At 34.3% G+C, this 13,535-nt stretch overlaps 1 long non-coding RNA gene across 1 annotated transcript in view; it reads left to right on the top strand.

Moving 5' to 3' along the window:
- LOC137767708 (uncharacterized) overlaps positions 1-13,191 on the top strand; it is a 276,506-nt gene extending 263,315 nt beyond the window's left edge. Inside the window, exon 4 of the long non-coding RNA XR_011074558.1 lies at positions 13,136-13,191. This is a non-coding gene — a long non-coding RNA (uncharacterized lncRNA). The remainder of the gene's footprint in view (positions 1-13,135) is intronic.
- The last annotated feature ends 344 nt before the right edge of the window (positions 13,192-13,535 follow it).

The following is a 13,535-nucleotide window of genomic DNA, read 5'->3' as shown; positions in this document are numbered from 1 at the left end:
CCATTGGCAGATTCGGTGTCTGGTGAGAGCCAAATCTCACATGGCAGAAGAGCTAAGAGAGCTCTCTCAGTCCTCCTTTATAAGAGCACTAATTCTATTTTTCAGGGCTCAGTCCTTATAACCTAGCCACCTCCCAATCAATCTACTTTCTAATACCTGGTGGGTAGGTTTCAACATATGAATTTTGTGGGGGACACAAACATGCATACCATAGTAGTTCCTCACAAATTAAACATAGATGACATATGGCTCAGCAATTCAACTCCTACATATATACTATAAAGAAAAACAGGCACTCAAACAAATTCTTATACACAAATGTTCATAGCAGCATTATTCACCATAGCCAAAAGGTGGAAACAACCCAAACGTCCATTATCAGACCAATGGATAAATAAATTGTGTTATATAAATAAAGTGGAATATTACATAGCCATAAAAAGAGATTAAGTGCTATTGCATACTATAGCATGTATTATCCTTGTAAACATTTGGCAAAAAGTGAAATAAGCCAGGCAAAAAAGTTTGCATTTTGTGAGACTTTATTTATATGACATATCCAGAACAGATAAATTAATAGCCACAGAAGGGAGATTGGTGATTTCCAGGGGCTGGAAGAAGAGAGAAGTGGTTAGTAACTGCTTATGTACTAGTTTTTTTTAAAGTGGTGAAAATGTTTTGGATCTATACTGTATAGAAGTGTTGGTTACACTGCACTATGAATGTACTAAATGTCACTGAATTGCTTAGTTTAAAATGGTTAATTGTATACTGTGTGAATTGTACCCAATTTTAAAAATTACAAAAACAAACAAACAATAAAAGAAGGAAGGCATAGAGAATACCACCGTATACAGACAAATTCCTTCTCCATGACTTCCACATTTTTCTATGCAACAAAAAAACCCCAAATCATTTAAAAAATATTTTTCTGGTAAGAAAAATTATAATTTCAAGGTCAAACAAATAATAATGCCAACTGAATGAATAAGGTGATATTTTATTGTGTGTATACAGTGTTCCTAGATTTTATTTCTTCTGTTTTCCCCATATACTCATATGCCATCAAATATTAAATAAGATACATATTTCAAGAAATTTTTGAGCATTCACTAATTGAATAATACTGTCTCAGGCACCAGCAGGGTAGGGTTAATGAGGTACAAAAATAAATAAGCTAAATTTCCTGTTTTTAAGATGCACACTATATAGTAAGCAAGTTGTAAATTAACTCTTTCCATCATTGTACAAAGTAGAAAAAGTAAAGTGTCAAAAGAGAGGTGTATATATTTGCCCTATTTGAGAGCATATTTGCAGCTAAGAAAACCAAGAACGAATTCTGAAAGCAGGCTAATCTTGACCCTTGAGGACAGGTAAGACTTTGGCATGCAAGGATTGGGAAAGACATTCTTTTTTTTTTTTTTTTCTTGGCTGCGCTGCGCGGCTTGTGGATCTTAGTTCCCCAGTCAGGGATCAGCTGGCAGTGAAAGCAGAGTCCTAACCACTGGACCCCCAGGGAATTCCTGGGAAAGATATTCTAAACAGAAAATATTAACAGGAAAATCAGACAGGGGAGAAAGTACGAAACACATTTTAAAAAGTAGTTGATTCAGGAGTTGTATAGTGTGGGGAAAGTAAAGGTTAATTAAGCAAGTGAAAATCTGAGCTCAGTGAAGAGAGCGACTGTATGGGCCTCATTTGTAATATATCTCAATGAACAAGCAAAGTTTCCCAGAGATCCCAAGCAATCAGTACATGATATAATTGAAAGAACAAATAAGTAAACTGAGGTATGATAAAGAATGTGAAAAAGTTCTATAACCTGCAAAGTGCTCTATAATTAAAGACAACTTAGAGCTGGGGCACAAATACTTTGAAGATTACTGCAGTGGAGCCTACTGGAGATTATTCCTAATAGGAACATCATGTGAAGAGATTTACTCAGTTAACTTCAAAGACTGCACAGAAGAAGCAAATGGATTAGATGCTTTATGTTCTCAAACTTCACACTAGAGCCTGTCTAATTAATCTGTAATTACAAAACTAGAATGATTCTTCCTTAAATGTTCCAGGAAGGAAATTATGCTTCTTACAAATTTTGCTGCTAATATCTTGGCAATTAGGAGATACTTCTTAGTAAACAGCCAAACTTAACCATAGGCACAGGAGGACCTTGAAATTTGCTTATGAGATCTCCATCCTTCCTCATCTTATCATCACTCCTGTCTTCAGTAAAGCCCACTGGAGGTAGAGAAAGCTAAATCTTCACTGTGGCTTAACTTTTCTTACTCTCCATGAGATAATGAGTTTGAAATTAGGTGACAATGCTCTGCCTAAAAACAATTTTTGTAATAATCCAGGGTGGAATTAGGAAAACCACTTAGAAATCTACCACCTAATGGATATGAGGAATATGACATTTCCTTGGACCAAAGATAGAAAAGTGAAGATAGTAAGAAGATGTCAAATCCTAGGCATATTTTGAAAATAAAACAAAGAATTCACTAATGAATTGGCTATGAGGAGTGAGAAAGGGAGAAGTTAAGGGTGTTACCAAGTTTTTTTTGGTTTGAACTACTAGAAGATTAGAATTGCTGTTTATTAGATGGTGTGAATTCCAATATGACCAGGTTTGAGAGTGGGAATCAAGAATTCTGTTTTAGTATGTTCAGTTAGAGAGTCCATTTAGATATCAAAGGGGAGAGTCCGATTCGTGGTATTTGTCAATCTAGAGTTCGGTGGACATATCAGGTCTGGAGCCATTAATTTGGGAGAAATCATTCTACAAATGACATTTAAGGGCAAGAAACTGAATGACATCACCTACAGAATGAGTTTAGATCAAGGAGAGAAGTGACATAAGAACTTGAACCCACAATTGACTCAATATTTACTCCAAAATTTATAGGCTAGGGAGAAATCAATAAAATGATCTGAAATGCAAAACCTAATGAGGTTGAAGAAAAACTAAAGAGTGTTCTAGAAGCCAAGTATAAAAATTACATAATAAAAAAATGTCCTGTACTGAATTAAGCAAAACCAAAGTGACAAAGTATGCATGATATAAAACTATATAATAACTGGTATTAAATAGACATAGAAGTATCAGTGAATATTTCTGTATATGTTTAATGAACATAAATTTTTTAGAAAACTTCACAAAAGTGAATAACTGGTTACCTCCAGAGACTAGCAGAGAAAAGGATGGAGGAATAGGAAGTAAATCCTGGGTTTTTTTCATACTCTTGTTTTGATTAAAATTTTCACATCCATCACTTTTTAATAAATATTGTTAAAATGAATCTTAATAAAGATGTAATATGAAATATATTTGCAAAATATACATTAATCAATGTTCTGTTTTTACTTAGGTTTTTTTTTAGGTTATAGTTCCCAATTTAAAAAATGTTTGAAATGTCATGAAATGCCACATTTACGTTTTATTAATAAAAATGTTTCTAAACAATAGGGTCAAAAGCAAGAGAATTATGAAACTAATTTCTCTTTTACCTGACTCAGACAACATGGCAATCTCATTAGATTTTCTTAAACAAACAACTGAGCAAAGAGCAGCATGATATAGCAGCAAAAGAGCACAACTAAAAGGCAGATTTAGGATTGTGACGTGAACTGTACCATTTTTGTGACTTCAGGTAAATCACATAATCTTTCTGTGCTTAAATTTTTTAGTCTAGGTAATTAAGATGATAATGATGCCAACAAATTCATCCTGGATGGATACACAAAGTTTCAGTGATTATTAGATGGGATAATGCAAGTCAAATTGGTTTGGAAAAAGGAAAGCCTATTAGATCCCATTAAATCCGTGAAGTATTAAGATCATTGCCTTACACATAAATTAAATCTCTGATCATTTGCTTCCAAAACTTTGATTACAGGAGTTGTGATCCCACAGGTACTTTTTAGAACTTAATATTTATCAAGACTTTTTATATCCCTAATATTTGGAAAGACAATTATGTTACATACGGTGCATTTACTCCATCAGCACTGCAGAGCCTAAGGCTATTTCATATGCAGCATCCTTTCAAAGTCTCGTTCTCTTTCACTGCCTCAAGTGAAAAACTGATTATGATTTTAATCAATCATTCAAAAATAAAGGCTAACTTCCTTAATAGCTCTCATCGTTCAGACAGTATTTCCATCCGAGTCAGCTTACATTTTGTTCTTTATTCGTTTCATCCCATTTACTTTTAGTTCTTTGTCCATGTAACTATTATTTTTTCAGTATTTATGTCTTAAAATAAATAATTGCTCTAATAGGAACCTCTTTATATCTACAAGAAAATACATAGTGAAGCTTTAAAATATGGTTACCATATTCCCCCCAGAATTCTATTTGGTTACATAAAGTTTATTGCCTGTAAGATATGTTCTAACTAACGTATGAACTGTGAACACTGCAGGATAACTCTTTTTCATCTATTCTGGCCAACTGGCATATTAATATTCAGTAACAAATGGAATGTAAAATATTAGGGAGTTAGGAGAAAATAATTTGCCCCCAATGAGCTATCATACACTCCTCTTTAGGTTTGGTGTAGGGAAAAAATGGTGGGTTTATATGCCTGTTAAGATTTCTTTAAGGTGGTTATCATTGTCACAGATGACCCTGGATAAACAGTATAGGTTCAAGAACCATAATGGATTCACCAATTCATCTATAGAAGAGACCACCCTTAGGACAACTCAGTATCACCAGACATCCCATCAATAACAGCTTCAAGGAAGAAGGAACATAAGCTTGTTCTACAGTGGAAAAACAATGCTATGAATATTGTTTTTGTAAAATATAGACATTGGGGAAAATATATCAGGAGAGGTGTTGAAGAGGCTTCTTTAGAACCCATTTCTCTGCTACCATCCTTGACTCAGTTCCAATTCTTGGTTTCTCAGTGTGAGGAGGCAAGCTGACAGGAAAATGTTTCTTTTAACTCCAGTCCTCTCCCATGTTAACCTCTACTTTTTCAGTGTTCTTGTAGTTTATACCTTGCTTTAAAAGCTCAGAGATAATTGTAAGTGCTTCATGAATTCTTCCTGCAGAGGTGCTGATTGATTTACATTTAATTTTTTTCTAGTATATTATCCCCCAAATTTTCTGTTTTTGAGCTATTGTATAAGATCTTACTTTGCTGATTTGAATTCAAACTTTAAAATGAGATAGAAATTTCTAACTATTAAGGAGCTTCATATTTTTTTTCAAGATTATTTTGCTCTTTAAATATATTTGGGCACTCTTTTATCCATTTTGTTAGCTTTAATCAGTGTCTTTGGAGCTGACATTATACCGTCCCTATCAATCTAATGCCATGCGGTCCTAACAGTATCTAGTAATTCAAAACTGCCATGGACTACTAAAGCCACAGGTAGCTGGGAAGTTCATTCATCTTCCTACTACTATTTCTCCTGAAATGGAGTTCATCAATTTCTGTCCTGAGGGGTGTGAAAATTAGCTGTGTGTAGAAACAGTGGACTCTGCAAAATACTTGTAGTACAGTTGCATGTAAGTTATTGACTCTAGATTTAGTTCCTTCTTTTTTGCCACCCTTTGAGAATAAGAATATTATACTTCATGCACCATTATATGGATATCCAGATATAGGTCTAGCTATACATAGACCTAGTATATGGATAAGTATATCTATATCATTCTATCTACCCATCCATTATCTATAATTTTCCTACAGTCAAAATTTTAATAGATGTTTTCTTGAGCATTTTACGTGTTCAATATTTTTGTAAATTTATGCCTAAGTTTAACTCCATATTGAAACTGATTAACCAAACATACATTTAAACATTATTAGCATTCTTTTAACAAGAAAAATTTTGTTAACAACATACAAAACACAAATGAAAACAAAAAATGAGTAAATAAAACATATGATATACATTAACATCTTGTTTAGGACATTTTTATTCAGGTGTGAAAGCACATTTATCAAGATTGCTTTCTGTTGCAGTATCTAGGAATATATACTATTATTGTGTATTATTAATTATTGTATACATATAAAATGTCTTACAACAGAGGCAAATCAAAATATTCAGAATCCAACTGTGGTAGAATTTCAATTCCCTTCATAATAAAATAAGTAAAGAACTAATAGAACTGGCGAGAATCTTAGAGAGCTTCCAGTTGGATCTACTTTCTTTATGTGGTTAGTACACAGAAATATATTTAGAAATGTATTTGTGATATTTGCACAGACCCTTGAAAATTCTCCAAAAGAGAGGAATGTATTCTTAATATATTAAAATTCATTTCTCAGTATTTCTATTATTTTCAATATTCTCTGTATAAATGATGATTGAAGACCAAAAACACTGCTTTTTAATTTTGTCCTCCAACCCAAAATTGTTTCTAAATCACAGTATTACTGTTAAAATTTCTCCAACTTCCTACCTTTCCTTCTTCCTCTGTTCATCTTTTACTTAAAATTATATTTTTCAAACATATGTAAATTCCTCATCTTCACTTACTCAGTTCTGCATTTTTATTGTTAAAGCAATTTTATTTTATTTTGAAACAATCTAAAACTCACAGAAACGTTAGAAGTTCAATACAAAGAACTTTTATTTTCCTTCATAGAACCATTTCAGATTATGTGGTCAGCATCATGCCACATCAGTCAATCTAAAATGTTTGTTAATTTGGTTTTATTTGAGGTTTTCCTGTGGTCACATTCAGGTTACACATCTTTAGCAAAATGTCATTGAAAAGATGATGTGTTCTTCACCTTGGATCCCATCAACACCCAATTTTAATTTGTCTCATAACTGATGATATTCACATTGATAATTTAATTAAGATAAATAGTATTTTATTCTACTTTGCTTCACCGTAGATAAGTATTTTGTAAGGAAGTGCTTGGGATTGTGGAAATATAACTCATCAAACTTGCTATTTATTTATTTACTTCAATTAGGACTCATAGTGTCACACTTTATTCAATATCACTTATGTATTTTTGCATTTGGCTAATGCCAATGAAAGTTCCTTCAAACAAGATCCTGTGTCCATATCCTTATCATCCTTTGAGGACTTCTTTTATGGTTCAAAAAGATATTCTAAGCTTGTCTGCCTCAACCCTGGACTCAACCATTTCCCACAAGAGCCCTAAAGCACTCATTCCTTTGATGGAGAATAGTATTTAGAAACAAAGACACCAAGATAGGAGTGTTCATTTATTTTGAGCTATTGAGCTGTCAGTGCTCTGAGTCCTTCTGGGCAGATGGAACTATGAAGTGTATATATACACACACACACACACACAAACACACACACACATTTATAAATATATATATACTAACATTTAATCTCAATATCTATGTATCTATGTTTCTATCTATCTAATCTATTGAAAATCATGAGCTAATCCTAACATTTCCAATTTTAATATAAAAATCATTGGTTTCATTGTAGTTTTCTTTCTTTCTGTATATGTACATCCCTTCTCTGACAGTGAGAAATGGGGCTTCCACTATCCTTATTATATTTACTTATTTCATCAAATCTCCTGTATGTAGGCAATCTCCCATGGGTGCTGCCACATCCTCTTTCATGGATATGTCCTCTTCACTATCACTGGGCTGGTCTCTTACCACTGCTCTCACTTCCTTCATCCTACATGTGCTTTGAACCTCTGTCCTAGGCCGTCCTCACCTCTGTATCAGCACCCTCCATGCTCTGCTTGAGATTCAACGCTCTGAGCCAGACAGCTCTCCTACATGATGCCTGCTTTTCCCTCCTTGAACTTTGAAACAACGCTCTAGGCGCTATCTCTGTGTGGGTGCCATCCTTACTTGTTCAGGCTCTAACTTTCCTCTCTGATCCCTGTGCTCTCCTATCTTGGTTGGCCCTACCCAGGGGCTTAAGAGGTATTGTTCAGGGAGAGAAGAAAATGGAAGGACACGAAAGGAGAAAGAGAAAATAAAAATGAAGAGAAAGAGGAGGGGAAAGAATTTTCTTTTTCACCCTTTGTGTTAATATAATCTCACACCCTTCAAGTTAGAATTATTTGCATATGGTAGGGAAGAAAGGGAAGTTCAGCAGGCAATGAATAAATTACCTTTAGCTAATAGGAAAGAAGGAGGGCTGAGAACACTCACACATTAATAATTTCCCTTTGCTGCTTTCCAAACACAGTGGGACACTCAACACCCTGGTCTGTTTTTAATGCGTGTAAGATTCAGGTGAACTACCTTCAGGGTATGTCTTATTCAACATCTCTCCTTTCAAGCTGACTAAAACTTCTTTGGATTTATCGCAACATGTAGGAACGCCTCCCACAGGATATAGATTAAGGTTATTAGGACCTGTTTTCTTCTTCCCTTCCAAGCCTTGTAAACATGACTGTTCCCCATCTAAAAATTTCCCAGACTAAAGGCAGTTCTATTGCAGAGAGAAATCATCATGCTTCTTAATAAAATCACACAGAGGATCTCAATACTATCTTGCAATGATTTTCATTACAGAAATAAAACGTTGTATTCCCTGGCTTTTTTACTTTAAATATTTACATAATTGCCATTACCAATTCTTTCAGTAAGCATTTTCAGTGGCCTCAGTTTCAAAATGCACAGGGTAGCTAAGTATCCTTACACTGCTACTATTAACACTAATAATAATAAAATCACATGCTATCAAAATCTGCGAATCTAGGGGAATCTGTCAAATTATGCTGTATAGTTCTAACTGCCTTTTTAATCTTCTTGAAAAATGTAGGAGGTCTGGGATATAAAAACTGGTATTCAATCCCTTTGAAAATGTATTTTTATTATTGCTCAACAATTGAAATACAAAATACTGGGTGCATAGTCAAAAAATAGCAGACAGGTATTGATATTGGCCTTGGCTCTATAATTGACTAATTGGGTGACAAACAAGCCATGTACCATCACTCAGCCTCAGTCTCTGTATCTGTAAAACAGAGACCAATGTGGAGGGAGAATAAAGCAGGATTCTGTATGTTTTCTAAGGGTTCATTCAGTTATGAAATTCTTCTTTTAAAATTATTTTTTAATTTTTTTTATTGGGGTATAGTTGCTTTACAATGTTGTGTTAGTTTCTACTGTACAACGAAGTGAATCAGCTATATGTATACATATATCCCCTCCCTCTTGGGCCTCCCTCTCATCCCACCCATCTAGGTCACCCCAGAGCACCAAGCTGAGCTTCCTGTGCTATACAGCAGTTTCCTACTATCTATCTGTTTTACACATGGTAGTGTATATATGTCAATCCCAATCTCCCAATTTATTCCACTCCCCCTTCCCCCACCCCGTGTCCACACATCCACTCTCTACGTCTGTGTCTCTATTCCTGCCCTGCAAATAGGTTCATCTGTACCATTTTTCTAGATTCCACATATATGCATTAATATACAATATTTGTTTTTCTCTTTCTGACTTACTTCACTCTGTATGACAGACTCTAGGTCCATCCACATCTCTACAAATGACCCAGTTTTGTTCCTTTTTATGTCTGAGTAATATTCCTTTGTATATATGTACCACATCTTCTTTATCCATTCATCTGTCAATAGGCATTTAGGTTGCTTCCATGTCCTGGCTATTGCAAATAGTCTGATTTTATCATCTTAATCTTTTTCTCACTTTATTTTATTCTTAAGAGTTAAAAGAAATTCTCAGAAAAGGAGGCAAATAAGTCTTAAATATGAAGACTATGTAAAACATTAACATATATGATAATTTCTTTCTTTATAGGCTTAATGGTCTTCTTATCTGGACCTCATATCCTTGGTCCTAATACAGGCTTCACTGGCTCTGGTAATGTTTATGTCTGAATTTCATCATTCTTTAATTGACTCTCATCTACTGTAGCTTATCTAAAGCATCCGAAAGTTCTAGGCAAGAAGGTCCAATGCAGTGAGCAGCAAATAGCCAGAATGATTTCTGGAATCTAGATGGATTTTCAGAATCTCACACACAGTATACAAACACTTCCCATCACCACTTCTTTGGGTTCCCCTGCCTTTCGCAGAGCTTCGAAGTAATTACCCTTACTCCCTGAATCTAACCAGCCAGCTATGGTTTACACCGATAGCGTTCTCAATCATTATGATCACAAAACTGCATTTAGGAGTTTTGTTAGCAGAAAGCACCCAGGTTTTAAGCTTCCTCTTACCTCATGTCACTGTCTGATGTCATAAGCTTATGTAGTTAACTCTTGCCTTGTGCTGTGCCTCCCAGATTACCTCTTAAGATACATTCTAGGATAATTCTCTGCTGCTATGAGTTATGTTTCTTCTTTCCTTTTAGCCTGCCTAGCTTCCTTTCTTCCTTTTTTAAATTCCATCTTAGTGTCTTCTGGAGAAGATCAAAAGATCCGTATTTCTTGGAACATCTACAGCAATTCCATGTTAGCAATACTGAATAGACAGATCCAATGTCACTCAGCATAATAAATAATAATTGGTTAATCAAAATACTTAGTTCATGACACTTGATATTATTAATAAAATAATAATAGCCAATTTTATTGAATGTCCTTTATGTGTCAGTCATTGTGATTAGAACTTCACATATATTATCTAATTTTCATAAAAATTCTTTGGGAGTAAGTTTTTGTTTTTTGGGATTTTTTCCCCCACATTTACCAGAGGGAGAAACTGAGTTTTCAACAGGTTAAGTCATTAAACAAATTCAACACAGCTGGTAAGTGGCAGATCCCACTTCCGTATTCTTGTTGTATGGTCCCAGAACTCAAGCTTTTAACTATTTTATGTTGCCTCCTAAATTCTCTATGGCGTTCACAATTATGTGCTTTTACGAATAGGCATTCTGATTTTTGGAAACTATGTTTTTCTGTTTGTTTGGCTGCTTTAACATACTCCAGATAATGGTAGCTTAAACAAGATAAAAGTTATATCTCCTCGTGCCCTCGCCCACACCTGCTCTCATATAGACATACACACAAATTGGTAGGGCTTTTGCTCTGGGAGGCCCACCAGGAACAGAGGCCCTTCAATCTTGTTCCACAGTCTTCTAGGTGTGTTTTTCTTGTCTACATGTTCAGAGCTGGCTCCCCACCTCCACACTCACATTCCAGGCCATAATAAGGTAAAAAGGGAAACTGGAAAGCAGGGTTTTGTTTGTTTGTTTGTTTTTTAAGGACATCAAACTAAAGTTATACATATTGCTTCAGTTCACATTCAACTGGACAGAATTTAATCACACGGAAACACCTTTTAGCAAGGGAGTCCAGAAATCTAAAGACTATGTGTGTTGCAATTTGCCCAGTTAAAACATGATGTTTCCATTTTCAAAAGGAGGAATGAATGTTGGGGGATAATTGGTAGTGTCTGCTATACTTACTAAGATGTTGAAATAATATTTATATCAAACCCCACATTCATCTGCCATATGCATTCTTAAAAACTATTGATTTAAGAATTTAGTTAGCTCTCTATTTTTGGCAGATATGTTTTATAATTGAGGTACAGTTAATCACCTATGATCCCCCAAATTTTCCTGCAGCGTAGTAGAGAACATTAAACACACTTATTTCCCTACCTCTTGCCTGCTGGTTTGCTGTTGTCAGTGGTTTCTTTACTTTGCTTCCAGCCACAACTCCAGTTTTTGTGGCCCTTTTCTGTAACTCTAGTACTCAACAGGAAGAGAAGATCTTCCTTCCCTTGAATTCTCAAGCCAAGGAGTTTTTTAGCAATAGTTGCTCCTGTTGATAGCCCTCCCGAGCACCTATCTCTTGTTGCTCATTTCAAGTCATGAGTTTCCAGCTGGGATCCTGACTGACAAATATTGCTTATTACACCAATAAATAAATAAATAAGTAAAAACGATAACCTTCTCTGCACTGTTGAAACTGCTTGTAATCAGAGCAAAGAAAGTGTAATTTATATCAATAATTCTCAAAGTGTTAATCCACAAACTTTGTGGATAACACAAATTAATGTAGTCCTGAGAAAGTCTTCACTAAGCTTAATCGTGGTTAATGATGTAGTTGATTTACATTCTTGAGAAACTTTCTTATATCATTGTGGACCAGCAGCAGACAGTTCTTAGACAATCAGGAGAACTGACTGAGTCTATCAGTATTTGCTATTCTTCATGGTGTTGCACCAGCTACAGCTGTGATCCACTTGACTCTGTAGATTATGTCACATTTCATCTTCCTTGTAAAGGCCACAATTATAAGAAGTTTCTTCCTGAAGCGAGGAAAAAGAAAGCGATATTAATTTAAAATTAGAAGATGAAAGACCTTTAATTATAAAGAAGTGTCTTTTGAATTGGCTCAAAAGACACTTCTTGTGCTTAATATGAAGTTTCCCACTGAGGATCCTTTTGTTTTAATTACACTGGCTATCATTTTAAGGTATCATAAAAGTTTTTATATCTAAATGGTCAAGTGTAGTAATAGGTGTGATTAAGATTCTAATTTTAATACTTCATTTTAGGTAAGGAAGACAGTTAAAAAGAGAAGTAGGATATAATAGTTATAATACAAAGATATGAAGAATTTGTTCCACAAAATATAATCCTGAAGATTTCTTTCAGAGGAAAAATCAATTTTGGAAAGTGCTATCCTAATTCTACTGAAGGAAAATAGAAAATAATAGCACATTCTTCTAGATAAAACATAGGAAATGAAGAGATGGGAATTAAAAGGTTCTCAAAAATAATTATAGAATTTAATTTCATTGTATTATTGAACATGAGAAAACATTTAATTTTGTTAAGATTTTATGTGGATTGCAAACCTTATTTAAACATTAACATTCTTAATGTGGAATTTTGATACAATTTTCTTTTATAATTTTATTTGTTAAAGGTACATTTTTTAAAGAAATGGAGTATCTTGTTTTTAATATTATCAAGAATATCTAAGATAATCCATACAGAAAAGCTAGTAATATAGGAAATATTTATTATGCATTTATTATAAACCAGGCACTTGGCTAGATGTTCCATATCTACTATCTGTTTTATTCTCTCAAATAGTTAGTAATAGATTGCATTTATGCATATTTAATACAGGCCACATAGAGTTTAGAATGCTTTATGCACATTAATTCATTTAATTATCACATCAACCCTAAGAGCTAAGTACTTTTATTATCCCCTTTTACAGATGAAGAAATAGAGCACACAGAAGTTAAGCAACTTATTCATTGATAGAACAACTGGTAAGTGCCATATTTGGGATATGAACCCAAAACTCACTCTCATAGACAAGTTGTTTCTATCACCCACATTTAACAAAAGAAGAAACTGAGTCTTAACCTTTAAGTAATTTTTCTAAGGTTATATGCAAGTAATTAATAGAGCTAGGATACAAATCAAGATCTATTTCTAATGTTCTAATAATACAATTAGAAATAGCAGCCACTAGATCACCTACTCTGAAAATCCCAGAACCACAGATGTTCCATGACCTGGTAGCCAGTAATAGAGAGAGGTCTAGAGAATTGACTTCCAGAATCCACTAACTGAAGACACCAAGTTCTTTTTGGGACACCACGCCTTATTTG

The sequence above is a fragment of the Eschrichtius robustus genome, chromosome 7, assembly GCF_028021215.1.
Source record: "Eschrichtius robustus isolate mEscRob2 chromosome 7, mEscRob2.pri, whole genome shotgun sequence".
Classification (NCBI taxonomy): Eukaryota; Metazoa; Chordata; class Mammalia; order Artiodactyla; family Eschrichtiidae; genus Eschrichtius; species Eschrichtius robustus.
Note: the sequence above shows the minus strand (reverse complement) of the source record. Positions and strands in the feature narration are given on the sequence as shown.